This window comes from Neoarius graeffei, chromosome 27, assembly GCF_027579695.1.
Source record: "Neoarius graeffei isolate fNeoGra1 chromosome 27, fNeoGra1.pri, whole genome shotgun sequence".
NCBI lineage: Eukaryota > Metazoa > Chordata > Actinopteri > Siluriformes > Ariidae > Neoarius > Neoarius graeffei.
Genome location: NC_083595.1, coordinates 9881787 through 9907079, shown reverse-complemented (window position 1 = coordinate 9907079; position 25293 = coordinate 9881787). Strand labels below are relative to the sequence as shown.

At 44.8% G+C, this 25293-nt stretch overlaps 1 long non-coding RNA gene and 1 pseudogene across 1 annotated transcript; both read left to right on the top strand.

The window, feature by feature from the left end:
• The first annotated feature begins 10317 nt into the window (after positions 1-10317).
• Positions 10318-11098, top strand: LOC132874920 (uncharacterized). Its single transcript, XR_009651728.1, has 3 exons — positions 10318-10484; positions 10646-10990; positions 11062-11098. It is a non-coding gene; the product is annotated as an uncharacterized LOC132874920 (long non-coding RNA).
• Positions 11099-18888: 7790 nt separating this feature from the next.
• On the top strand, positions 18889-25006 carry LOC132874800 (B-cell receptor CD22-like; annotated as a pseudogene).
• Positions 25007-25293: the final 287 nt, after the last annotated feature.

Sequence of the window (25293 nt, the reverse complement as noted above, 5' to 3'; positions counted from 1 at the left end):
CAAACCTGAGAGAGAGAGAGAGACTTTTTAAATGTCATAGGCAACGGTTTTCAATTTATGCACATTTGAAACTTTATATGTTAAAAAACCCTCTGTAATTTTCTTCTGGTCCCAAGAAGTATTGTTAATAAGTAAGAATTAAAATAAGTTAGAGCAGATTGCAGCAAATTTCTGTTCAGCGATTTTCGTGACCACTTGGTGCGTGACATCATTCAAAACAAACCACTTGAGTTGAGTCCACTTCCGTTTACTTACATTGCCATTCGGCTTGAGTGCAGGTGTGCATTCAGGAATTTCCAGTGAAAAACCATGCTTTATTGTAGTGCAGTGAACTGTAACGACAGGACTGGTTCAGGAAGAAGTTTTTACCTTTTACCGAGAGAGGAGAAGAGGCAGAGAGAGTGGATTGGCTTTTTCCGAAAAAGGAGAAGAGGCGGAGCGAGTGGGTTGGCTTTTTCCAAAAAAGGAGAAGAGGCAGAGTGAGTGGGTTGGCTTTTTCTGAAAGAGGAGAAGAGACGGAGCGAGCAGGTTGGCTTTTTCCGGAAGAGGGGACAAGGCGGAGAGAGTGGATTGTGCGCGTGAAGCCAGAGGGTTGTTTTTTTCAGAAAGAGGAGGAGAAGCGGAGAGAGTGGATTGTGCACATGAAGCCAGAGGGTTTGTTTTTTCCGAAAAAGGAGACGAGGCGGAGAGAGTGGATTGTGCATATGAAGCCAGAGGGTCGGGTTTTTCCGAAAGAGGATTCGAGGCGGAGAGAGTGGATTGGCTTTTTCCGGAAGAGGAGACGAGGCGGAGCAAGCGGGTTGGCTTTTTCCAGAAGAAGAGACGAGGCGGAGAGAGTGCATTTTGCATGTGAAGCCAGAGGGTTGTTTTTTTCCAGAAGAGGAGACGAGGCGGAGAGAGTGGGTTGTGTGCGTGAAGCCAGAGGGTTGGCGTTTTCTGGAAGAGGAGACGAGGTGGAGAGAGTGGATTTTGCGCGTGAAACAAAATTAAGCAGTCAAAGAAGAAACGGACCAGCAATGCTCAAGCAAAAAGGAGAAGATTGGAGGTAAACATTTTTACTTTTGCTTGCAATTGACAAGTCAAGAATCCTGAGGGATCCTGTACAGTCATTGTGGAAATGAGACAAAGGGATATTTCTTCACTTAGAGTAGGCTATAAATAGTATAATGTCGCGAATGGCAGGCTAACGTGGCCTACCAGCGCACTGTCAAGCATTCATTACCTATATCCACTAGGGAGCGCGGTTTTATTATTCTTCAAAAGGGCTCCTATTTAGCATTACAACGAAAGTAAGAATTTATCATAACTACCAGGATAAATCATTTGAGCGCGAGTCTTGTTGAGGTCCAGTGTCACCGCGATCAGAGTTGGCCGAGTCGCTGTCTGATTCTGAGGCCGCACGGTCAAACCAGTGAGCCACATTCACTGATTGCTTCGCAACGGCCCTAGGTTCATACATATATGGTTTCACCTCTCGATATTTAATTTGGAGAGTTCCTACTTCAAAATCGCTATCGCTTTCAGACATTTTACACAACCTCTCATGACCAAAGTCCGTACGCGTGTGCTTGGTTCGCAAGTAAACACAGAGCTGCTCCCAGTCTGTTTGCCTTCAATGATGTCACAAAGACTGTCCCCTGGCGGTGAAAGTGTGCATAAGTGAGATGTAAACAAACCTTCGGAAATTGGGCAAAACAGTATATTTTAACCGTTTTGTTCAATTTTAGGGTGCAAATTAGACACCAGGAAGATTGAATTCGCGTTTTGGGTCGTTCTTCTAGAAAATAAAGATGGTATCCTACATTTCACCTCCGACCGTTGCCTATGACCTTTAAAGCACCTGTAATTATACCATTGTTCCATGTGTATGGTTTTTTTTCACAAAAAATAAAACAATAAATAATGGAGAAAATAAAAGGTACATAAAAAGTAATTGCTAGAAAATCATCAAAAACAGTACATAAAAACACCTTCTCTATTAAAACATTCTCACACACACACATACACACCCAAATAATTGTCCATTAAAAGTTGAGAGTTAGTGCACCATCCACTTCAAGTGAACATAAAACCTGTCTAAAACCCCACAGATCTATTAAAGTGTCCAGGTTATTGGTTAGTCTGTAAAAAGCATACTCTACCTTAAGATGAGATGCAGCCAAACCTTTCAGGCTCTGAACCACATCCGTCCATTCCAGGCCAGCATCTGATTCTTTCTGGTCTTCCAGATTGCTAGTTTTGCAGTTCCAATTAAAAAAATTAATTAAAACCAGAGTCTGTCTTTTCCTGACTGTGTATTTCGGCCCAAACACAAACAAAGGGACGGAAAACTTCTCCCCTAGGTGTTCCACCCACTCTTGCAGCGTCTTAAATAGGCCCACTAGCCGAGGACAAAGAGACACCAAGTGTTCTAGGGTTTCTTGTTGGCGACAGAAGGGACAGTCCTCCCCAGTGCTGGGATCCAGGTGAGCCCTGTGTTTGTGGCTATTGCTCCATGTACCATATGATCCTCCACTGGAGGTCAGCCATCCGTTTGCCAATGGGTGGCTTGTATAGGGTCCTCCAGCAGCCTTTAGGGGTGCATTCTGAAGCCAAAACCTGGGTCCACCTCGACTCCCTGACTTCGACCAAAGAGAGGAAGTTCAGTACTTTTACACAGCTGTAGTACAGCTGCTTCTTCCCACATGAGCTGAAGTTGCCCAGCACTGGTGTTTTCAGGGACAGAAGCAGCCCTCTCTCCTCTCGCCACTCTTCAGTCGCAGGTCTGATGCTTAGTGCAGGAAAGATGTACTTGCGGTCCTCGTGCCATAGGTCAACCAGGGTACGGTCCTGGGCATACACCCTGAGTGGTACAGAAAGGGACTGCCAGACCTCGTCCACTATCTTCTTCAGCACCCTGTCGTCGTTGAACGTCCTGCATGCATCAAGCACGTTGTAGAAAGGTGTTATTCCAGTCAGATCAACTTCAGAGGTCTTTAGAAGAAACAGCTGTTTGTCCAGTCTTCGCCGGCCAGCCTTCCTCAGGAGCAGCTGAGCAAACACCAGCCAACAATAACTGCAGCCATAAAGTAGCCTCTGCGCCGCTTGCAGTCTGAAGGCAACAATTCTTGATGGAATGTCCATGAGGCCTTGTCCTCCCTGAGCCACAGGGAGATACAGAATTGGTGCCCTCAGCCAATGCTGACCTGACCAGAAGAAGTTCACCAGGAGCCGCTGTATGTCCTTCATGAGGCCTGGTGGTGGCACTAACACAATCAGTCTATGCCAAAGGGAAGAGGTGACCAGGTTATTGGCTATCAGATCTCTACCCCTGTAGGACAGCTGGGGAAGCAACCATTGTCATTTCAACAACTTGGCGCTCACCTTTTCCAGCACTCCCTCCCAGTTCTGTTTTTGGAAGTCCTCGCACCCCAAGTACACTCCCAGAACTTTGATGCCTCTTTTTTCCCCACTTAAGTTTCCTGGGTAGCTCAGGGACATCTCCTAGGCTCCACTGACCTATTAGACACGCTTCACATTTGTCCCAGTTAACTTTAGTGGAGGAGGCCTTTTCATACACAGTCAAGCTTTCTTTAAGTTCTTGTACCGTATATCTGTCTGATCTTGGATAAAAACATTAACATCATCTGCATAAGCTGAAACGGCTACAGAGTGGTTCTGAGCCAGCTCAGGGAGACCCAGGCCCTGTAACCTGCTCCTCAGCCTACACAGAAGAGTTTCAATGACAATACTGTAGAGCTGGCCTGAGATGGGGTAGCCGTGTCTGATTCCTCTTTTAACTGGCACAGGGCAGCTCAACCCTCCCCCCACCTTTATGAAACAGCAGGCTTCATGATAGAATAGCTTGAGCTGGGGTGTTGTGGCTCAGGTGGATAAGGTGCCATACCATAAATCCAGGGACTTGGGTTTGATTCCAACCCGAGGTCATTTCCTGATCCCTTCCTGTCTCTACACTGTCCTATCCAATAAAGGTGGAAGAAAGCCCAAAAAGAATCTTGAAAAAAAAACAATAGTCTGAGCCAGGATGAAAAGCTCCCCCCAATTCCAAAAGCTTGCAAGGTGGAGAAGAGAAAACCATGATCCACATGATCAAACACCTTTTCTTGATCAATGGATAAAATACCAACATTGAAATTATACAAATTACAAACATCAAATATATCCCTTATTAAAAATAAATTATCATACATTGACCTGTCTGGAATACAATAAGACTGATCTGCACCAATAAATAAATCAATAAAATGTTTTAATCTAGTTGATAAAACCTTGGAGAGGATCTTATAGTCCGTGCATAAAAGAGCTACAGGTCTCCAGTTCTTTAAAAGAGCTAGGTCTCCCTTCTTGGGCAGCAGTGAAAGAACTGCTCGCCTACAGGAAGCCTCCCTTTTTTAAAACACTCTTTAAAAACGGCCAAAAGGTCCCGTCCCAGTATTGTCCAGAAGTGTTTTAAAAAATGTGAAGGAAGACCGTCTTGTCCCGGAGCCATCTGGGACACCGCAGCTGTCAGCTCATCTAAACGATTTCTGCGTTCAGAGTGTTCTGGTCTTCTAAGCTCAGTTGAGGAAGCCCCTGCAGAAGCTCTGCAGCACAGTCCATGTCACAGCTACCCGAGCTGAATAAATCTGTATAAAACTCCACTGCAAGCTTCCTCATCTCAGCTGGAACTGTAGTGATGTTTCCATCAGAACGACAAAGACAGACCATTTGTTTCCTCTGAACAGCAGATTTCTCCAAATTAAAAAAGAAAAAAGTTGGTGCATCCATGTTTTGGAGTCTAGTAAAACGTGCTCGGACGAGTGCTCCTTTAGCTCTGTCCTGCAGAAGGGAGTTGAGTTCCTGCCTTTTAAAAATTAACCCATCATTTTTTTGTTGATCAGCTTGTGAGGTAAAGAAATTTTTTTCCAAGTCTCTTATTTCCTCTTCCAGTTTCTGGACAGTTCTCTGGACTTTAGCTGTGGAATTAGAAGAGTACTGCTGGCAAAACACTCTAATTTGGGCCTTTCCTACCTCCCACCACTTCATCAGTGAAAAGTTTCCTTCCTGGATCGCCAATAGATCCAAAATAATTTAAAATTTTTACAAAAATTAAGGGGTGGCACGGTGGTGTAGTGGTTAGCGCTGTCGCCTCACAGCAAGAAGGTCCTGGGTTCGAGCCCTGGGGCCGGCGAGGGCCTTTCTGTGTGGAGTTTGCATGTTTTCCCCGTGTCCGCGTGGGTTTCCTCCGGGTGCTCCGGTTTCCCCCACAGTCCAAAGACATGCAGGTTAGGTTAACTGGTGACTCTAAATTGACCGTAGGTGTGAATGTGAGTGTGAATGGTTGTCTGTGTCTATGTGTCAGCCCTGTGATGACCTGGCGACTTGTCCAGGGTGTACCCCGCCTTTCGCCCGTAGTCAGCTGGGATAGGCTCCAGCTTGCCTGTGACCCTGTAGAAGGATAAAGCGGCTAGAGATAATGAGATGAGATGAGACAAAAATTAAGATCATGCAGGGTGGCACGGTGGTGTAGTGGTTAGTGCTGTTGCCTCACAGCAAGAAGGTCCGGGTTCGAGCCCCGTGGCTGGCAAGGGCCTTTCTGTGCGGAGTTTGCATGTTCTCCCTGTGTCCGCGTGGGTTTCCTCCGGGTGCTCTGGTTTCCCCCACGGTCCAAAGACATGCCGGTTAGGTTAACTGGTGACTCTAAATTGACCGTAGGTGTGAATGTGAGTGTGAATGGTTGTCTGTGTCTATGTGTCAGCTCTGTGATGACCTGGCGACTTGTCCAGGGTGTACCCCGCCTTTCGCCCGTAGTCAGCTGGGATAGGCTCCAGCTTGCCTGCGACCCTGTAGAACAGGATAAAGCGGCTACAGAAGATGAGATGAGAAGATCATGTAATAACTTAACATTAAAATGCCAAAAGGACTTTGGTTTTACCGTGGGAGATAAAAAAAAAAAGCTCCATTAAAACTAAGTGATGATCTGTAAAAACAACGGGAGATTTGGCAGTCAATAACTCTTGAAATAAAAGGTGCAGAAATATAAAATCTGTCCAACCTTGCTGCACAGACTCTATCATCAGATATTTTCACCCATGTGTATTGTCGGACTGAAGAGCGCTTCATTCTCCACACATCAACCAGATCAGTTCTCTTTAAAAAGTGAGATAAAATGGATGAGGAGTGAATGTGTGGTTCCTCTCCAGTGCTATCTAATGTAAAGTCTGTGCAGCAGTTCCAGTCTCCCCCCCATTAAACCACACTCCCCGGGATCATTAAAACTTAACTTCTCTTTTAATAAATTAAACAACTCTTCACGTTCAGAGCCTTGGTTTGGTGCATAAACATTGATAAAACTAATAGTAAAATCCTGTATTTAAACTTTTACCATAAGAACTCTACCTTTCACCAACTCTGTACAGGACACGATGTCTCATCTCATCTCAATATCTCTAGCCGCTTTATCCTTCTACAGGGTCGCAGGCAAGCTGGAGCCTATCCCAGCTGACTACGGGCGAAAGGCGGGGTACACCCTGGACAAGTCGCCAGGTCATCACAGGGCTGACACATAGACACAGACAACCATTCACACTCACATTCACACCTACGGTCAATTTAGAGTCACCAGTTAACCTAACCTGCATGTCTTTGGACTGTGGGGGAAACCGGAGCACCCGGAGGAAACCCACGCGGACACGGGGAGAACATGCAAACTCCACACAGAAAGGCCCTCGCCGGCCCCGGGGCTCAAACCCAGGACCTTCTTGCTGTGAGGCGACAGCGCTAACCACTACACCACCGTGCCGCCCTAGGACACGATGTTTACATCTAAAACAGGAGAGAATAAAATCGCAACTCCTGCACTAAAATTTGTCCCATGACTAAGAACATATTGTCCATTCCACCATAAATCCCAGGCTATTTTATTCGACTCGTCACTATGGGTTTCCTGTAATAAAATAATATCCAGTTTTTTGTCTAATTACTTCAGATAATAAAACTTTTCTGTTCATCTCTTCGCCCATTTATATTGAAAGACGCGACTCTTAAACCCTGCATATTGAAAGATAAGAGACGGAAATGTAAAGAGACAGATAAAAAGAACCAGTAGAGATAAAACACCCAGTGCTGTGCGGTCATTAAACAGTCTCCCCAGGATTTCGCGGGCTTTTTTTGTGATTGTTGCGGGCTAAAATGTCTGATGTTGCGGGGGGGTTTCCAAAAAATTGCGATGAAAGTTGCAGTGTTTTTTAGGTTTTTGTTGCGATTACGTTGCAGGAGGAAGTGAAAGTTGCGAAAAATTGTTGCAATTTTCTCTTTTTGTTATTAAAATAGAGTGATATGTTAAATATTAAGTTATTACTGAAAAACTATTGATTAAAAGAACAAAGACACTGAGAAATGGTCCTATAAACAACTTTACCAACATAAAAGATTACCAGGATTACAAAAATGCATAAAAATAGGCTTTATGTATCCAAATGCACCTGTTGGTTCAAAAGTTAAAGTGCATAGAACCTCACAGCACAACATGAAGTTACCTTAAAATATAATATAACTGCCTCAGCTTTCATGTAAGAAAAAAAAAACTATTAATACTAGTACTGTGTGCAGGCAGTCTCTCCTGAAGACTAAATTAAACAATAATTATAAACTAATAAAATAAATGGCTCAGGCTTCATAGAAGAAAAAAAAACAATTTGAACAGAACCTCACAGTATGATGCTGAAGCTGCCTAAACAATGGAAAATAAAATACCATTTTGGCAAAAATGTTGGCATCCATTCATTTCTTGTATTAAGTAAAAAATAATGTAAAGTGCACACAGTCCTTCACTGTAAACATAACAAACTTTCAGTAACAGAATTTATGCCTATATAAACACTGACTCGCACACAGTGTTGCCAGATACCGCTGACATTTTCCAGCCCAAAATATGTTCAAAACCCGCCAAAATGCACTTAAAACCGCCCAATTGGGAGGGAAACCGCCCAATCTGGCAACACTGCTCGCTAGTTTGTCGATGTCACCTCAAGACGACGCCAACGATTGGTCAAATTTGTGGGAAAGTTGCGGTGATTGGATATAATTGCAACACCGCCCTGAATTCGCAGGGATTGGTTGAATTTGCGTTGAAGTTGCAAATCGCAACATTGCGAAATCCTGGAGGGTCTGATCAAAAACTTTTATCTTCTAAGTTTAATTTTCTTAGTCATTCTACTTTTGGACTTTTTTAACCCTTTCCTCAGACCAGTAACATGCTTTTTTAACCGATAATTTTTTTTTCCATCTAGTAAATCCATTCCAACAACTCTTTGAAGTGTGGTAACTGATCTGATAAACTTTTCAACATTGGTAAAATAATCTTTAACATTTGCTTTTTTTTCCAAAAGTTTCATCCAAAAATTTTTTTATTTCCTCTAATAAATAGAGGTCCGGGCGGCACGGTGGTGTAGTGGTTAGCGCTGTCGCCTCACAGCAAGAAGGTCCTGGGTTCGAGCCCCGGGGCCGGCGAGGGTCTTTCTGTGTGGAGTTTGCATGTTCTCCCCGTGTCCGCGTGGGTTTCCTCCGGGTGCTCCGGTTTCCCCCACAGTCCAAAGACATGCCGGTTAGGTTAACTGGTGACTCTAAATTGACCGTAGGTGTGAATGTGAGTGTGAATGGTTGTCTGTGTCTATGTGTCAGCCCTGTGATGACCTGGTGACTTGTCCAGGGTGTACCCCGCCTTTCGCCCATAGTCAGCTGGGATAGGATCCAGCTTGCCTGCGACCCTGTAGAAGGATAAAGCGGCTAGAGATAATGAGATGAAATAGAGGTCCTCGCTTTGAGAGATGCTGTCCATTATAGAAACAGAGTCAGAGTCACAGTCCATGTCAGTCACATTGTCACCATAACAGCAGTCCGGCTTCGTCATCTCTTCTGTCTCACTGTCGGGTCTGAGAGCCTCCTGTAAAACCGGAGACTCCGCGTCCTGCTCAGACCCCCCCACACCGACCTCTCCCGGCTCCACCCTGCTCTGTTCAGCCTCCATCAGCTCCGCTGGAACACTACTTCCGGTATCCGTAGCTCCAAGCAAGGAGCTTCCAGACTCAACCTGAGCGGGTGGAGCAGATTCAGATGGCGTTGGCCAACCACTGTTCACCTCTCCACTGTCAGTCACATCAGCCACTCTACTGTCCCCCTCCACACGGTCAGTCACAACAGCTTCACTGCTGTTCACCTCCACAGTCAGTCACTTTGCTGCCCTCCTCCACACCATCAGACACAACATCCACACTACTGTACACTTCCCTTCCATCAACTACCCTGCTGTCCCCCTCCCCACGGTCACTCACATCAACTACCCCGCTGTCCCCCTCCCCACTGTCAGTCACATCAACTACCCCGCTGTCCCCCTCCCCACGGTCACTCACATCAACTACCCCGCTGTCCCCCTCCCCACGGTCAGTCACATCAACTACCCCGCTGTCCCCCTCCCCACGGTCACTCACATCAACTACCCCGCTGTCCCCCTCCCCACTGTCAGTCACATCAACTACCCCGCTGTCCCCCTCCCCACGGTCACTCACATCAACTACCCCGCTGTCCCCCTCCCCACGGTCACTCACATCAACTACCCCGCTGTCCCCCTCCCCACGGTCACTCACATCAACTACCCTGCTGTCCCCCTCCCCACGGTCACTCACATCAACTACCCCGCTGTCCCCCTCCCCACGGTCAGTCTCCGCAGTCCCCCCGCTATCAGTCCCATTCCTTCCCCTTTCCTCACTGACAGTCCCAGCGGCAGCAGCCGGCTCTGCTCCCCGCTGTCTGTGAGGACGCGACCCGCTTGTGTCCCACATCCCCACACTCAAAACATTTCATGCTCCCCGAACTCGCATAAACCATGTAAAACCCTTCCTCGTGTTTAACACGGAAGGAAGCTTCCAGTGTTTGAGTCGGGGAGTCCAGAAACACAAACACTTGTCTCCGTAGAGACTGAACGTGTTTTAATGTATCGCTCCTACAGCCCAAACTCACCGTCCGGAATCCGCTCGCCAATTTCCCGAAGCGCTTCAGTTCTCGCTCCAGCGCCTCGTTGGGAATAAACGGAGGGACTCCGGACACGGTGACCCGGACAGAGGGCACCGCCAGCGGGCAAACTTGGACAAACTCATTGTTCATATATATATATTGCTCTCTATGAGCTGTCTGTCACAGGTAATGCTGCAGGAGAAACAGGAAGTTGACGATAAAACATTCTACATTTGAAAATAACACTAAACCATGTTTATTATTCGCAGAGCTGAAGGTTACAGTAACAGACTCACTCAGCTCCACCGCCAAGTGGCTGATCTGTACCACCACCTGCACTCTGTCTAACAACCCCACTTACATCTGGTACAAGAACGGAGAGCCTCTTCCTCAGCAGACCCGGAGTAATCAGTATTACAGTGTCCCAAAAGAGAAAGCAGGCAGCTACTCCTGCGCTGTAAGAGGACATGAGGATCTTCGCTCTCCTGCTGTCTGTAAGAACTCACTTTAACCTTCACTCACTCTGTCATCGTCTCACTGGCAGCTTCTGTTAGTTTACAATAAACTCACATACAGTGATTCATGACTGAGTGATGTTTTGTTTTTCTTTTGCATTTATTTAGATTTCTTTTCAAATTACTTTTGTGTGTTTCAGGTGTTTTTGATGAGAAGAGCTGCTGGAGTGTGACTTACTCCACCCAGAATATCTGCTCTCTGATTGGCTCATCAGTGGAGATACATAGTTATTACACATACCCTAATAATTACAAGGTCACTAAAGTGTTGTGGTTCAGTAAAGAGCAGGCTGATGGTGAGGCTGTGGATGTGAGAGAGGATGAGGAGGATCAGGGCCGAGTGCAGCACACACAGAGCTCCCAGAATAACTGGAGTCTGAGAATCACTAACCTGAGAGAGAGAGACGCTCAAACATACAGATTCAGATTCTACACCACTGGGGGTGATTACACCGGCCAACCTGGAGTCTCTCTGTCTGTCACAGGTAATGCACTTAATTATACATTTACTTTCATGAGATAGGTCAAAATAAGAAAGTGAATTTATTATTTACAGATCTGAAGATTATGGTATCAGACTCAGGTCATGGACATTAAAAGTTGAGAGTTAGTGCACCATCCTCTTCAAGTGAACATAAAACCTGTCTAAAACCCCACAGATCTATTAAAGTATCCAGGTTATTGATTAGTCTGTAAAAAGCATACTCTACCTTAAGACGAGATGCAGCCAAACCTTTCAGGCTCTGAACCACATCCGTCCATCCCAGGCCCAGCATCTGATTCTTTCTGGTCTTCCAGATTGCTCGTTTTGCAGTTCCAATTTAAAAAAATCATTAAAACCAGAGTCTGTCTTTTCCTGACTGTGTATTTCAGCCCAAACACAAACAAAGGGACGGAAAACTTCTCCCCTAGGTGTTCCACCCACTCTTGCAATGTCTTAAGTAGGCCCACTAGCCGAGGACAAAGAGACACCAAGTGTTCTAGGGTTTCTTGTTGGTGACAGAAGGGACAGTCCTCCCCAGTGCTGGGATCCAGGTGAGCCATGTGTCTGTTTGTGGCTATCGCTCCATGTATGATCCTCCACTGGAGGTCAGCCGTCCGTTTCCCAATGGGTGGCTTGTATAGAGTCCTCCAGCAGCCTTTAGGGGTGCATTCTGGAGCAAAACCTGGGTCCACCTCGACTCCCTGACTTCGACCAAAGAGAGGAAGTTCAGTACTTTTACACAGCTGTAGTACAGCTGCTTCTTCCCACATGAGCTGAAGTTGCCCAGCACTGGTGTTTTCAGGGACAGAAGCAGCCCTCTCTCCTCTCGCCACTCTTCAGTCGCAGGTCTGATGCTTAGTGCAGGAAAGATGTACTTTCGGTCCTCATGCCATAGGTCAACCAGGGTATGGTCCTGGGTGTACACCCTGAGTGGTACAGACAGGGACTGCCAGACCTCGTCCACTATCTTCTTTAGAACCCTGTCGTTGTTGAACGTCCTGCATGCATCAAGCACGTTGTAGAAAGGTGTTATTCCAGTCAGGTCAACTTCAGCGGTTTTTAGAAGAAACAGCTGTTTGTCCAGTCTTAGCCGGCCAGCCTTCTTCAGGAGCAGCTGAGCAGACGCCACCCAGCAATAACTGCAGCCATAAAGTTGCCTCTACGCCATTTGCAGTCTGAAGGCAACAATTCTTGATGGAATGTCCATGAGGCCTTGTCCTCCCTCAGCCACAGGAAGATACAGAACTGGTGCCCTCAGCCAATGCTGACCTGACCAGAAGAAGTTCACCAGGAGCCGCTGTATGTCCTTCACGAGGCCTGGTGGTGGCACTAACACAATCAGTCTATGCCAAAGGGAAGAGGCGACCAGGTTATTGGCTATCAGAACTCTACCCCTGTAGGACAGCTGGGGAAGCAACCATTTCCATTTCGACAACTTGGCGCTCACCTTTTCCAACACTCCCTCCCAGTTCTGTTTTTGGAAGTCCTCGCACCCCAAGTACACTCCCAGAACTTTGATGCCTCTTTTTTCCCCACTTAAGTTTCCTGGGTAGCTCAGGGACATCTCCTAGGCTCCACTGACCTATTAGACACGCTTCACATTTGTCCCAGTTAACTTTAGCGGAGGAGGCCTTTTCATACACAGTCAAGCTTTCTTTAAATTCTTGTATATCTCTCTGATCTTGGATAAAAACGTTAACATCATCTTCATAAGCTGAAACGGCTACAGAGTGGTTCTGAGCCAGTTCAGGGAGACCCAGGCCCTGTAACCTGCTCCTCAGCCTACACAGAAGAGGTTCAATGACAATACTGTAGAGCTGGCCTGAGATGGGGCAGCCGTGTCTGATTCCTCTTTTAACTGGCACAGGGCAGCTCAACCCTCCCCCCACCTTTACTAAACAGCAGGCTTCATTATACACAGTGACGGACTGGGATAAAAAAAACGTCCCTGGCATTTTGCACCTACAAGCGGCCCCGTAGACCGTGGAACGCATTTGAACCAAAAAAAAAAAAAGGGGGGGTGTCATAATCGCAAGAGAGTGTCACGGTCACAAGCAGGCCTATGGTTGATGTTGAAATTAGGTCTGACAACGCCACCACACATGAAGCATTTATACATTAAGCATTTATGGACACGTGCAGTGCCATACGTTATGCTCAGATTAACCCATCAATCGTGACTTTAGTCCACAACATGCCAGCACAGAACCGCGCAGAATAAAAAAACAAAACAATGGGCTACACACACAAAGCACATCAGGTAACAGTGGCAGACGTCAGCCCCATGCATTAAACAACTGCATTAAAATCATGGAAATCAATGCTCAACCCAGCCATAATAAAAAAAAGTGTCTTACCTACTCGCCAACATCAAGCCTAGCACTGCTAGTTGAGGCTGCAGTAGATGAAAAACACATCCAGTTTCGCACATTTTTCGCCCCCCGACAGCAGTGCTCTCTTCAATTTTTCCCTCTTTTTCTCCACTCCCCCCTTGTGTCGTTTAGTGCCTCCTCGATTCATTTTACTAAACTATGGTAAGTATCCGACCTCTACCGTCCGTTTATCTCCTCTTCTACTTTGACCAACATCAACTTGACCACTACCACAACACTGAAGTAGGCTACAGAATGTTGAATCTTCAACGTTCTGTTTCTGTCAGTTTGGCGGTAGGCTAAATTAAATTCCCACAAGGCAGTGCTTTACTTCAGTTGTCGCAAACAAATACAAAATACAGATATATTTGTTTTATTTTAAACGGTGCACATTTTTTACATCGTAGGAAGAAATTTCCCGGCAAAGTAAAATAGGCTAATGTAAAACCTGAAACACATCATCATGGTGCCACTGTCACTGTAATATATGGAGTTGTAAGTGGTATAAATAGCGAACATATCTTGCTTGATATGTCAATAGGGTGGAATTTTTAAGACGACGAAGGCACGTAGTGACCGAGTAGCTGAGGGTGGGCCGCGGCAATGCGGTTGCGGGGCCGCGATGGGCATTGTCGGGGCCGCGGCCCCTCTGGCATGTGCCCAAATGCCAGACCGCTCAGTCCGTCACTGATTATACAATAGTTTGAGCCGGGGTGTTGTGGCTCAGGTGGATAAGACACCATACCATAAATCTGGGGACCTAGGTTTGATTTCCGACCTGAGGTTGTTTCCTGATCCCTTCCCGTCTCTCCTGCTCATTTCCTGTCTCTACACTGTCCTATCCAATAAAGGTGGAAAAAGCCCCCCCCCAAATCTTTTAAACAAAACAATAGTTTGAGCCTGGATAAAAAGCTCCCCCCAATTCCAAAAGCCTGCAAGGTGGAGAAGAAAAAACCATGATCCACATGATCAAACACCTTTTCTTGATCAATGGATAAAATACCAACATGGATATTATACAAATTACAAACATCAAATATATCCCTTATTAAAAATAAATTATCATACATTGACCGGTCTGGAATACAAGAAGACTGATCTGCACCAATAAATAAATCAATAAAATGTTTTAATCTATTTGATAAAACCTTGGAGAGGATCTTGTAGTCCGTGCATAAAAAGAGCTACAGGTCTCCAGTTCTTTAAAAGAGCTAGGTCTCCCTTCTTGGGCAGCAGTGAAAGAACTGCTCGCCTACAGGAAACCAGAAGTCTCCCTTTTTTAAAACACTCTTTAAAAATGGCCAAAAGGTCCCGTCCCAGTATTGTCCAGAAGTGTTTAAAAAAATCCGAAGGAAGACCGTCTTGTCCTGGAGCCTTGCCTGGTGCCATCTGGGACACCGCAGCTGTCAGCTCATCTAAACGATTTCTGCGTTCAGAGTGTTCTGGTCTTCTAAGCTCAGTTGAGGAAGCCCCTGCAGAAGCTCTGCAGCACAGTCCATGTCACAGCTACCCGCGCTGAATAAATCTGTATAAAACTCCACTGCAAGCTTCCTCATCTCAGCTGGAACTGTAGTGATGTTTCCATCAGAACGACAAAGACAGACCATTTGTTTCCTCTGAACAGCAGATTTCTCCAAATTAAAAAAGAAAAAAGTTGGTGCATCCATGTCTTGGAGTCTAGTAAAACGTGCTCGGACGAGTGCTCCTTTAGCTCTGTCCCGCAGAAGGGAGTTGAGTTCCTGCCTTTTAAAAATTAACCCATCATTTTTTTGTTGATCAGCTTGTGAGGTAAAGAAATTTTTTTTCCAACTCTCTTATTTCCTCTTCCAGTTTCTGGACAGTTCTCTGGATTTTAGCTGTGAAATTAGAAGAGTACTGCTGGCAAAACACTCTAATTTGGGCCTTTCCTACCTCCCACCACTTCATCAGTGAAAAGTTTCCTTCCTGGATCGCCAATAGATCCAAAATAATTTAAAACTTTTACAAAAAATTAAGATCATGCAATAACTTAACATTAAAATGCCAAAAGGACTTTGGTTTTACCGTGGGAGATTAAAAAAAAAAAGCTCCATTAAAACTAAGTGATGATCTGTAAAAACAACAGGGGAGATTTGACAGTCAATAACTCTTGAAATAAAAGGTGCAGAAATATAAAATCTGTCCAACCTTGCTGCACAGACTCTACCGTCAGACATTTTCACCCATGTGTATTGTCGGACTGAAGAGCGCTTCATTCTCCACACATCAACCAGATCAGTTCTCTTTAAAAAGTGAGATAAAATGGACGAGGAGTGAATGTGTGGTTCCTCTCCAGTGCTATCGAATGTAAAGTCTGTGCAGCAGTTCCAGTCTCCCCCCATTAAAACACACTCCCCTGGATCATTAAAACTTAACTTCTCTTTTAATAAATTAAACAACTCTTCACATTCAGAGCCTTGGTTTGGTGCATAAACATTGATAAAACTAAGAGTAAAATCCTGTATTTAAACTTTTACCATAAGAACTCTACCTTTCACCAACTCTGTACTGGACACGATGTTTATATCTAAAACAGGAGAGAATAAAATCGCAACTCCTGCACTAAAATTTGTCTCATGACTAAGAACATATTGTCCATTCCACCATAAATCCCAGGCTATTTTATTCGACTCGTCACTATGGGTTTCCTGTAATAAAATAATATCCAGTTTTTTGTCTAATTCCTTCAGATAATAAAACTCTTTTCTGTTCATCTCTTCCCCCATTTATATTGAAAGACGCGACTCTTAAACCCTGCATATTGAAAGATAAGAGACGGAAACGTAAAGAGACAGATAAAAAGAACCAGTAGAGATAAAACAACCAGTGCTGTGCGGTCATTAAACAGTCCCCCCAGGATTTCACGGGCCTTTTTTGTGATTGTTGCGAGCTAAAATGTCTGATGTTGCGGGGGGTTTTCCAAAAAATTGCGATGAAAGTTGCAGTGTTTTTTAGGTTTTTGTTGCGATTACATTATGGGAGGAAGTGAAAGTTTCGAGAAATTGCTGTGATTTTCTCTTTTTGTGATTAAAATTGAGTGATATGTTAAATATTAAGTTATTACTGAAAAACTATTGATTAAAAGAACAAAGACACTGAGAAATGGTCCTATAAACAACTTTACCAACATAAAAGATTACCAGGACTACAAAAATGCAGAAAAATAGGCTTTACTTATCCAAATGCACCTGTTGGTTCAAAAGTTAAAGTGCATAGAACCTCACAGCACAACATGAAGTTACCTTAAAATATAATATAAATGCCTCAGCTTTCATGTAAGAAAAAAAAAAACTATTAATACTAGTACTGTGTGCAGGCAGTCTCTCCTGAAAACTAAATTAAACAATAATTATAAACTAATAAAATAAATGGCTCAGGCTTCATAGAAGAAAAAAAAAACAATTTGAATAGAACCTCACAGTATGATGCTGAAGCTGCCTAAACAATGGAAAATAAAATACCATTTTGGCAAAAATGTTGTCATCCATTAATTCCTTGTATTAAGTAAAAAATAATGTAAAGTGCACACAGTCCTTCACTGTAAACATAACACACTTTCAGTAACAGAATTTAAGCCTATATAAACACTGACTCGCACACAGTGTTGCCAGATACCGCTGACGTTTTCCAGCCCAAAATATGTTCAAAACCCACCAAAATTCACTTAAAACCGCCCAATTGGGAGGGAAACCGCCCAATCTGGCAACACTGCTCGCTAGTTTGTCGATGTCAGCTCAAGACGACGCCAACGATTGGTCAAATTTGTGGGAAAGTTGCGGTGATTGGATATAATTGCAACACCGCCCTGAATTCGCGGGGATTGATTGAATTTGCGTTGAAGTTGCAAATCGCAACATTGCGAAATCCTGGAGGGTCTGATCAAAAACTTTTATTTTCTAAGTTTCATTTTCTTAGTCATTCTACTTTTGGACTTTTTTAAACCTTTCTTCAGACCAGTAACGTGCTTTTTTAACCGATAATGTGGGTTTTTTTCCATCTAGTAAATCCATTCCAACAACTCTTTGAAGTGTGGTAACTGATCTAATAAACTTTTCAACATTGGGAAAATAATCTTTAACATTCGCTTTTTTTTTCCAAAAGTTTCATCCAAAAAATTGTGAATTTCCTCTAATGAATAGAGGTCCTCGCTTTGAGAGCTGCTGTCCGTTATAGAAACAGAGTCAGAGTCACAGTCCATGTCAGTCACATTGTCACCATAACAGCGGTCCGGCTTTATCACCTCTTCTGTCTCACTGTCGGGTCTGACAGCCTCCTGTAAAACCGGAGACTCGGCGTCCTGCTCAGACCCCCCACACTGACCTCTCCCGGCTCCACCCTGCTCTGTTCAGCCTCCATCAGCTCCACTGGAACACTACTTCCGGTATCTGTAGCTCCAAGCGCGGAGCTTCCAGACTCAACCTGAGCGGGTGGAGCAGATTCAGATGGCGTTGGCCAACCACTGTTCACCTCTCCGCTGTCAGTCACATCAGTCACTCTACTGTCCCCCTCCACACGGTCAGTCACAACAGCTTCACTGCTGTTCACCTCCACACTGTCAGTCACTTTGCTGCCCTCCTGCACACCATCAGTCACAACATCCACACTACTGTACACTTCCATCAACTACCCCGCTGTCCCCCTCCCCACGGTCAGTCACATCAACTACCCCGCTGTCCCCCTCCCCACGGTCAGTCACATCAACTACCCCGCTGTCCCCCTCCCCACGGTCAGTCACATCAACTACCCCGCTGTCCCCCTCCCCACGGTCACTCACATCAACTACCCCGCTGTCCCCCTCCCCACGGTCACTCACATCAACTACCCCGCTGTCCCCCTCCCCACGGTCACTCACATCAACTACCCCGCTGTCCCCCTCCCCACGGTCACTCACATCAACTACCCCGCTGTCCCCCTCCCCACGGTCACTCACATCAACTACCCCGCTGTCCCCCTCCCCACGGTCACTCACATCAACTACCCCGCTGTCCCCCTCCCCACGGTCACTCACATCAACTACCCCGCTGTCCCCCTCCCCACGGTCACTCACATCAACTACCCCGCTGTCCCCCTCCCCACTGTCACTCACATCAACTACCCCGCTGTCCCCCTCCCCACGGTCACTCACATCAACTACCCCGCTGTCCCCCTCCCCACGGTCACTCACATCAACTACCCCGCTGTCCCCCTCCCCACGGTCACTCACATCAACTACCCCGCTGTCCCCCTCCCCACGGTCAGTCTCCGCAGTCCCCCCGCTATCAGTCCCATTCCTTCCCCTTTCCTCACTGACAGTCCCAGCGGCAGCAGCCGGCTCTGCTCCCCGCTGTCTGTGAGGACGCCACCCGCTTGTGTCCCACATCCCCACACTCAAAACATTTCATGCTCCCCGAACTCGCATAAACCATGTAAAACCCTTCCTCGTGTTTAACACGGAAGGAAGCTTCCAGTGTTTGAGTCGGGGAGTCCAGAAACACAAACACTTGTCTCCGTAGAGACTGAACGTGTTTTAATGTATCGCTCCTACAGCCCAAACTCACCGTCCGGAATCCGCTCGCCAATTTCCCGAAGCGCTTCAGTTCTCGCTCCAGCGCCTCGTTGGGAATAAACGGAGGGACTCCGGACACGGTGACCCGGACAGAGGGCACCGCCAGCGGGCAAACTTGGACAAACTCATTGTTCATATATATATATTGCTCTCTATGAGCTGTCTGTCACAGGTAATGCTGCAGGAGAAACAGGAAGTTGACGATAAAACATTCTACATTTGAAAATAACACTAAACCATGTTTATTATTCACAGAGCTGAAGGTTACAGTAACAGACTTTCCCACCTACAAGATGCTGAGCTGTCTCACCACCTGCACTCTGTCTAACAACCCCACTTACATCTGGTACAAGAACGGAGAGCCTCTTCCTCAGCAGGACCAGAGTAGTCAGTATTATTATATCTATAATGAGGATGCAGGCAGCTACTCCTGCGCTGTAAGAGGACATGAGGATCTTCGCTCTCCTGCTGTCTGTAAGAACTCACTTTAACCTTCACTCACTCTGTCATCGTCTCACTGGCAGCTTCTGTTAGTTTACAATAAACTCACATACAGTGATTCATGACTGAGTGATGTTTTGTTTTTTTCTTTTGCATTAATTTAGATTTCTTTTCAAATTACTTTTGTGTGTTTCAGGTGTTTTTGATGAGAAGAGCTGCTGGAGTGTGACTTACTCCACCCAGAATATCTGCTCTCTGATTGGCTCATCAGTGGAGATACATAGTTATTACACATACCCTAATAATTACAAGGTCACTGAAGTGTTGTGGTTCAGTAAAGAGCAGGCTGCTGGTGAGGCTGTGGATGTGAGAGAGGATGAGGAGTATCAGGGCCGAGTGCAGCACACACAGAGCTCCCAGAATAACTGGAGTCTGAGAATCACTAACCTGAGAGAGAGAGACGCTCAAACATACAGATTCAGATTCTACACCGATGGGCGTGATTACACCGGCCAACCTGGAGTCTCTCTGTCTGTCACAGGTAATGCACTTAATTATACATTTACTTTGATGAAATAGATCAAAATAGTAAACTGAATTTATTATTTGCAGATCTGAAGATTATGGTATCAGACTCAGGTCGTGGACAAAAGACACTGAACTGTTCCACCACCTGCACTCTGTCTCACAACCCCACTTACATCTGGTACAAGAACAGACAGCGTGTGTCTGAGTGTAAATCTGCCTCCTGCTCTGTAGCTGCAGTCAGTGGTGCGGTCAGTTACAGCTGTGCTGTTGAAGGCCATGACAGTCTCCTCTCTCCTCCAGTGTGTGAGTGTGGATTTTACTCTCCTCAATAGAGTACATCTATATCTCTATCAGCTGCTGATCCTGAACACACACCAGCTGATTCAGGTGTTTTATGTCTCATCAGATTCCCCTAAAAACACCAGAGCAGTGGTTCTTCCCTCTGGAGACACAGTGGAGGGGGATTCAGTGACTCTGAGCTGTAGCAGTGATGCAGACCCTCCTGCTCTCACCTACTCCTGGTTTAAGCAAAATGAAGCTGCAGACACACTGCTGACAACAGGCCAGAATTACAGCATCAGCAACATCAACTACCAGGACAGCGGACTGTACTACTGCACTGCTCACAACCTGCTGGGACACGACAACTCTCCACCAACACACCTGGATGTGTTACGTAAGTACAGTCTCAGTCTTCTCTGTCAATTTATATAAAGAATTTTAAGTAAAATGATCTGATGCTTCTGTATAAAATCTGAAGGAGTCAGCATTTATAATTTCACACTGTGTGGATTTTACTCTCCTCAATAGAGTACATCTATATCTTTATCAAATGCTGATCCTGAACACACACCAGCTAATTCAGGTGTTTTATTTCTAATCAGATTCCCCTAAAAACACCAGAGCAGTGGTTCTTCCCTCTGGAGACACAGTGGAGGGGGATTCAGTGACTCTGAGCTGTAGCAGTGATGCAGACCCTCCTGTTCTCAACTACTCCTGGTTTAAGCAAAATGAAGCTGCAGACACACTGCTGACAACAGGCCAGAATTACAGCATCAGCAACATCAACTCCCAGGACAGCGGACTGTACTACTGCACTGCTCACAACCAGCTGGGACACGACAACTCTACGCCAACACACCTGGATGTGTTATGTAAGTGCAGTGTCAGTTTTCTCTGTCAATATATCCAACAAGATTTAAGAAAAATGATCTGATGCTTCTGTATAAAATCTTAAGGAGTCAGCATTTATAATTTCACACTGTGTGGATTTTACTCTCCTCAATAGAGTACATCTATATCTCTGTCAAATGCTGATACTGAAAACACACCAGCTAATTCAGGTGTTTTATTTCTCATCAGATTCCCCTAAAAACACCAGAGCAGTGGTTCTTCCCTCTGGAGACACAGTGGAGGGGGATTCAGTGACTCTGAGCTGTAGCAGTGATGCAAACCCTCCTGTTCTCATCTACTCCTGGTTTAAGCAAAATGAAGCTGCAGACACACTGCTGACAACAGGCCAGAATTACAGCATCAGCAACATCAACTCCCAGGACAGCGGACTGTACTACTGCACTGCTCACAACCAGCTGGGACACGACAACTCTCCACCAACACACCTGCATGTGTTATGTAAGTGCGGTCTCAGTCTTCTCTGTCAATATATCCAAAAAAGTTTAAGAAAAATGATCTGATGCTTCTGTATAAAATCTGAAGGAGTCAGCATTTATAATTTCACACTGTGTGGATTTTACTCTCCTCAATAGAATACATCTATATCTCTATCAAATGCTGATCCTGAACACACACCAGCTAATTCAGGTGTTTTATTTCTAATCAGATTCCCCTAAAAACACCAGAGCAGTGGTTCTTCCCTCTGGAGACACAGTGGAGGGGGATTCAGTGACTCTGAGCTGTAGCAGTGATGCAAACCCTCCTGCTCTCACCTACTCCTGGTTTAAGAAAAATGAAGCTGCAGACACACTGCTGACAACAGGCCAGAATTACAGCATCAGCAACATCAACTCCCAGGACAGCGGACTGTACTACTGCACTGCTCACAACCAGCTGGGACACAACAACTCTACGCCAACACACCTGGATGTGTTATGTAAGTGCAGTGTCAGTTTTCGCTGTCAAAATATCCAACAAGATTTAAGAAAAATGATCTGATGCTTCTGTATAAAATCTTAAGGAGTCAGCATTTATAATTTCACACTGTGTGGATTTTACTCTCCTCAATAGAGTACATCTATATCTCTATCAAATGCTGATACTGAAAACACACCAGCTAATTCAGGTGTTTTATTTCTCATCAGATTCTCCTAAAAACACCAGAGCAGTGGTTCTTCCCTCTGGAGACACAGTGGAGGGGGATTCAGTGACTCTGAGCTGTAGCAGTGATGCAAACCCTCCTGTTCTCATCTACTCCTGGTTTAAGCAAAATGAAACTGCAGACACACTGCTGACAACAGACCAGAATTACAGCATCAGCAACATCAACTCCCAGGACAGCGGACTGTACTACTGCACTGCTCACAACCAGCTGGGACACGACAACTCTACACCAACACACCTGGATGTGTTATGTAAGTTCAGTGTCAGTCTTTGCTGTCAATATATCCAAAAATTTTTAAGAAAAATGATCTGATGCTTCTGTATAAAATTTTAATGAGTCAGCATTTATAATTTCACACTGGGTGGATTTTACTCTCCTCAATAGAGTACATCTATATCTCTATCAAATGCTGATCCTGAACACACACCAGCTGATTCAGGTGTTTTATTTCTAATCAGATTCCCCTAAAAACACCAGAGCAGTGGTTCTTCCCTCTGGAGACACAGTGGAGGGGGATTCAGTGACTCTGAGCTGTAGCAGTGATGCAGACCCTCCTGTTCTCACCTACTCCTGGTTTAAGAAAAATGAAGCTGCAGACACACTGCTGACAACAGGCCGGAATTACAGCATCAGCAACATCAGCTCCCAGGACAGTGGACTGTACTACTGCACTGCTCACAACCAGCTGGGACACGACAACTCTACACCAACACACCTGCATGTGTTATGTAAGTGCATTCTCAGTCTTCGCTGTCAATATATCCAAAAAATTTTAAGAAAAATGATCTGATGCTTCTGTATAAAATCTTAAGGAGTCAGCATTTATAATTTCACACTGGGTGGATTTTACTCTCCTCAATAGAGTACATCTATATCTCTATCAAATGCTGATCCTGAACACACACCAGCTAATTCAGGTGTTTTATTTCTAATCAGATTCCCCTAAAAACACCAGAGCAGTGGTTCTTCCCTCTGGAGACACAGTGGAGGGGGATTCAGTGACTCTGAGCTGTAGCAGTGATGCAAACCCTCCTGTTCTCATCTACTCCTGGTTTAAACAAAATGAAACTGCAGACACACTGCTGACAACAGACCAGAATTACAGCATCAGCAACATCAGCTCCCAGGACAGCGGACTGTACTACTGCACTGCTCACAACCAGCTGGGACACGGCAACTCTACACCAACACACCTGGATGTGTTTCAAGAACTTGGATTAAAGTGTGAGCTTTAAAATCACTATTTAATCAGGATATTTCATTTATCAAGAAGATGCTTTTCTATTTTGCATTAAATTGCCTGTCTAAGTGAATTATGGATCTTGTTTTCCACAAAGGGAACATGATATAACTGATTATCCCACAGCACTGCTGAATTCTCTTCATTCATTTTCTCTCACAGCAGCTCTGTCAGTAGTTCTGGCTGCTCAACAAATCACAGGTTTATATTATTGCACTCGCACTACTCTGTCACTACCGAGTTACTGATACCACCATGACGCTGATTATTTTCATCTAACAGCATGTCCCCAAGTGTTTTATCAGTGAGTAAAACTTTCCTGCTGGTGTTTACTGATGTGCTGCATGTTCTTTATCTCAGCTGAGGTGCGGAAGTTGCATGCTGTATGGGGAGCTGCTGCACTCGTTCTTCTCGGTCTTCTTCCTGCCGTTCTGTGCATTAAGTGAGCAACCGAATTCTTTCATCATGACAAATAATCTGTACCATAAACTTAATCCAGTCTTAAGCATTAGCTGAATGATGCAGGAACAGATTCAACAGCCATGTTTTGATGTCATTTGTGTGAACAGGAGGAAGAGAAGAGCAGAGAGAGACACAGACGTTCAGGTACTGAGAGAACTTTTCACTTTACAGCTTTATCTTCATCAAGCTCCCCATAAAGTTCCTATAAATCTGTTACTGAGTAAATACTGAAGAAGATTTCTGTTCATTTCTCTCAGCGTGTTCCATCACCTGGAGATGACACATACACAGGACTGAACTCCAGGACGATGTCCCCGGACTATGACTCTTTGCAAGTACGTCTAGTGTGTGTGTGTGTGTGTGTGTGTGTGTGTGTGTGTGTGTGTGTGTGACCATGCACATATCATGGACATACCATATTTAATTCTCTAAACTCTTTATTTCCCCCCAGAATGTTAAAAGTTCTGCCAGTGAGACTTACACAACCCTGAACCCTGCAGCCATGTCCTCTGATTATGACACGCTGACGGTAAGTGTGTTCCTGCTTCACCAGACTGAAATAAATAGTCACCGTCACCTCTCTTTCATCAGAACAGCACAGGTTTTTAAAACTTATCTTGCCTTCAGATTTTATTTTCAGCCTTGTAGTTTTGATGAATCCAGATGTTATGGGTTTGTCACAATAGATGGCTGATGTTCAAATTGGTTCCATATCTGTGGTGAAGTGTTTGAAAGTGTAATGCCTCCTGAGACTGCTAATTGGCGAAATGATTCATGACAGTTAAAATTATTCTTTTCTTTAGTTATTTTTTTACTCCAATAATCATTCCTGTATACAAAACTGTAATAAATTGAAGAATGTTTATTTCATTTATTTTGGTGGATTTTACAGAAGTGACACATCCAGATATTTGAAATCTGCAACTTTGTCCTGTGACAGAAAGTCGATAGACAGGAAGTGTGTGTTTGTGCAAAAGAGTGTTTATTACAATGTATAATTTTATAATGTGTTTTAATTTCAGAGTTTGGCTCGTTGACTCAGTGAGGAGAAGTACTCCAGAACTGGTGAATGATAACAAACAGTAGATTTTGGTTAGTAATGGGTGTGTAACGATATATAGTGTGATGATAAATCGTGATACAAATTTGATGATTCAAATCGATGAAATAAAAAATTAATCATTATTATTGTTAGGCTGCAAAATCTCTTAGTTTTTCCGAACTGTAATTGCATTGTTTAGACAACAGCGGGCACAAAAACATACAATAGCGGGAATACAGGTGACTTCATTGTCGGTGGAAGTAACACAGCAGTAATGCTGAAACACACAAAAACCAGATCTAAAATGGGAAAGAGCTG